Here is a 4,011-nt window from a genome sequence, read left to right as displayed (position 1 = left end):
CAGCGCAATTACTATTGAAAGGGCTGAAAGCAAGTACAGGTCACCTTATGCTTTCTCATCTAAAAACGCATACCTGATGGCTTTATGAAGGTGGTACGTTAATATTAAGTTTACAGAAAGCAATCGCTAAGTCCGCGACTTATGTAAATCACGATGTACGCATTCATGCAATAAAGGATGACGCGAATTTCGGTTTCGAATCTGTTTTTTGGATCCGTAGTAGTCTCGTACAGTTTAGGTTTGACATGCGATCGCGCGTCGACATCCACACTCGTGCCTTGTGTGCCACCGAAGCCCCGAAGTGCTCTCGCATATACCTTCACATGTAAGTAAACAAATGTATCTCCTTGTTGAGAATATCACGCGAGTAGGCAGCTCTTGTGGTGCATCACAATCGTTTGAGAAGCGTCACAGTAGAGCATTTTTCTGCATGCGGAGCGGTGTTTTTATTTGCAGGTTTCCCTTCAGTAGGAAATTACTGGACAGGCGGACCAGCGCACCGGAATTGTACTGGCGAAGCCGCAACAACTCAAAGAATCTCTTTAATTGTTGCACTTTGAACAATCATGCTTCTACAAAGGCCACAGCAGACAAACAGCCTGATGCCGAGTATTTCTGTGCCACGAAGTAATCAAGAGGCGAGTGCCTAATGCGGACGAAATCGAGTGCATCGAGACTTAGAACGGCAGAAAGCTCAGCTACTTGGTAAGGATTCATTATGCAAAACAGAGGGGAGGCGTGCAGACAGGACACAAGAGTAGAGAAGCGGGCGGCGCTCGTGTTGTTTGCTTGTAAATACTCTACTCTTGTGTCCTGTCTGCACGCCTCACCTCCGTTTTGCATAGCGAGTTCATCAACCCACATATTAATAGCGTAGGCGTTTTATTAACTGTGCAATATTTTTAACACTTCCTTGCATGCCATTTCATGTGGAATGTCTTTTCTGGTCACAAATTTGTGCAGCGAATCTATTTGCATGATTGACTCCGGGCCTGCGGGAACGTTCACTTGCACTTGATGCTGAGTCTTTTACATGTATCCATAAACTGAAGATATGAACATCAGATCCCTGCGAGCATTTTCAAAATTCAATTATTTTAGACAACAGGCACATATGCAATACTGACATAATACCGAGTACCACTAAGCAGCTGGGACACATATTTGTTGACCATGCTCGCAGGTAAAATAAGTACATCATGTGGACAGCTCCAGCTCATTTTCCTTAAGTCAGTGTGTACAAGGGGTATGCTAAAATAATTTTTTTTCTCGCGCACCGATTATTTTGCTGTATAAGCAAGAGAACCCACCACGTTAGAGTAACGTATCTTGCACATCACACTAATATGTGCTTTAATTTACCAAGTGAGATGAGTTACTTTTATGGCTCATTCAGTCATATCACACTGCAAGCTGCATTCATCAATCTTCAATTGGATTTTGCAAATGTTTAATGAAACATGTTTCCCTTTTATGCAGATATGCAATGGCAAGCCCTTCCGTGTGTTCCAAAGGTAAAATTTAAGCTCTAAATTAAAAAAGACATTTTTAGTCAGAAACAAGCAAAAATGGTGAATGCAGAGTATCGAAGCCCAAGGTACAGAAATTATGAGGTGTCGAATGATTTTAAGGAAAGAGTCGTATTTGAAAATGCAAGACTCTTTAGTGGAGGTCAAGCAAGTCAATATAGGTAGAATACTCTGCAAAATTATGCGAGTGAGGGGATGTCAAACAATGGGTCAGGAAATGCGTTGTTTTTCTGCAAAACAAAAGCTGATTGCCATTACATAAGTCATTTTAGCATCATGAGACTGGTGCTTGATAAATTCAGAAATAAACCAAAAAGAAGACAAGCAAAAATAAAAAAAACAATTTAATGATGCTCTCTCCACACTCGGATAAAAAAAAAACACACCACATCTAATGTGGACATATCAGACGCCTTGTGAAACACTAAAGGAAAAATTTAGTTTCGAGCTATAGAACTTGCCGCATAGATGTGGGGGGCCTTGCACTAATAGTGCTAGTTACCACTGCATTTAGAAATTGAAAGCATTCGTGCAGACAAGGATGATTCTTTATATTTTTGGCTACCACTTCAAATGCCTCCACCAAGTGTGACAATGCTGCACGCAGCCATACTAAGGGTCTCGCAGCAACACCTGCAGGTAAAAAGCAGAAGCAGTCAAAGTCCTGGTGTGTACTGGACACTATGTTTGAAAATTTTTGGGCAAGAAGAGTGCAAGAAGCAGACATAACTGCATTGATTTCAATAATTTCCCATTTGAATGGCCTTTTCTTTTTGCTTAGACAATGCCTACGCCTAGCCACAGCAGCTCCCTCATACAGACTCCGCAAGCCAAGAGGCCGTGGAGGCAAATGCAGGTAAGAGGCAAGAAGCAATAGCACTGGTATCGACATTCATCTAATTTCTTTCTTTTTCTTTCGTTTAGGCAGCCAGCACACCTCCAACAGCCACCTTGACTGCGGGTGTGTCACCCTAGTCGCCAAGGAAACATTTGAGGGAAAGCGGCAGGCAATGTGAACAGCCACTTCTCCATGTAAACGATACTCTTTCTCTCGAATGACTCCTACGCCTCGCCACGCCAGCACACTTGTGCACAAAGATGCCGTGGAGGCACGTGCAGGTCAGAGGCAAGAAGCAGTGGCACTGGTGTCGACATTCACCCAATTTCTTTTTCTTACACTGAGGCAGCCAGCACACCTCGAACAGCCACCTTGACTGCGGGTGTGTCAGTAGATTCCTGTTGTACAGATGCTCATAATAAACTTCACTAAACTTGAACTTGATAATAAACTTGAAGGCAAATGGGACATTGATGCATTGTATTTTTGAACATTTATTGTACACATACAATATATGTTACACTTTGCAGTGCTACAGAGCGTATTTTGAAGCTTCCCCCTATATTTTGCACCTTTAATTACGTATGTGTTGTGTGGCCCTCAATGCAGTTCATGTTGTAGCAGCTGCTTTGTCTGTGTATCGCACATTGGCTTAAGCTCGTGATATCCACATACTTCTCTCACATACACAAATTAAAGTTCTATGTAGTCCTCAGTGTTACAGCAAAAAATGAAAGTAAACAATCCGATCGTGGAATTGTGTTTAATACAGTGATTCCTATGACAGTTACTGACAAGTTGACAACTTGAACTGGTCAATTGGTCCATAGCCTCCTCTATTTTTCAAAAATAAAGGAGGCTATGGATCCGTCATGGCAAGGAATTGTATGTATACATAAAAAGAGGGGGGTATGTGTGTGTGTGTTTGTAGTAGGGGGTATAGGATTAGGGCGGTACGAAAAAATGTACCAACACCGTCCTCTAGACCCATTGCGTTAAGGTACCGTAACAAAGCGTATTATGCATAAAGTTCACACAACCAACTCTGATATTACTGCACACGCCAGGCGACGCGAGCTACATTTGTCATGACGCATTCGCGACTGCACCGGATGCCCTCCATGTTATTCTGTTTAATCGTGCACACTGCACCTAGGCAAAAGAAAGATCATGGGCGCAGGTGCCTTTAAGGTATCTCGACCTTGCGAGGCTCTGCTGCGCGTGCCAGGGGAGCTGTCCGTGCGAACACTCCCTGGCACACACCTGCCTCGGCGGCCCCAACCTACGTACCGTTCTGCTTCGAAGTTCGTGAAATGAACGCGCATGCAACGCTGTACGCAATGTACCGCGCCACGGCAATGGCTACGGACGAAGGAATATCCGCGGAAATTTTGCCCTCTTTCGCGAAATCATGCTAACGTGCTAACGACTGCTTAGTATTGCTGCGGAGCGCGCGCGTCCGAGCAGCACGGTTGCGCGCAGCGCGGCGTGGTTTCGCGAGAAATGTAAACAAGAGAGGAGAGCAGGCCCGATAGGCGGAGCAACGCCATGAGCAACACCAACTTCCGGCTTCACTTTAGCTTCACAAACAGTGACGTCAGGGCCTCCCCTTAGTTTCCTTCCTCCGTGGAAGCCTGGACGAGG

At 44.4% G+C, this 4,011-nt stretch overlaps 1 long non-coding RNA gene across 2 annotated transcripts; it reads left to right on the top strand.

The window, feature by feature from the left end:
- The first annotated feature begins 206 nt into the window (after positions 1–206).
- Positions 207–2,792, top strand: LOC142576683 (uncharacterized). 2 transcript variants are annotated; one of them, XR_012826922.1, is made up of 4 exons: positions 207–705; positions 1,480–1,514; positions 2,311–2,385; positions 2,458–2,792. It is a non-coding gene; the product is annotated as an uncharacterized LOC142576683 (long non-coding RNA). The 2 variants fall into 2 exon arrangements; XR_012826923.1 differs by having other exon boundaries at positions 2,454–2,792.
- Positions 2,793–4,011: the final 1,219 nt, after the last annotated feature.

This window comes from Dermacentor variabilis, chromosome 3, assembly GCF_050947875.1.
Source record: "Dermacentor variabilis isolate Ectoservices chromosome 3, ASM5094787v1, whole genome shotgun sequence".
NCBI lineage: Eukaryota > Metazoa > Arthropoda > Arachnida > Ixodida > Ixodidae > Dermacentor > Dermacentor variabilis.
This window is presented reverse-complemented; position numbering and strand designations above follow the sequence as displayed.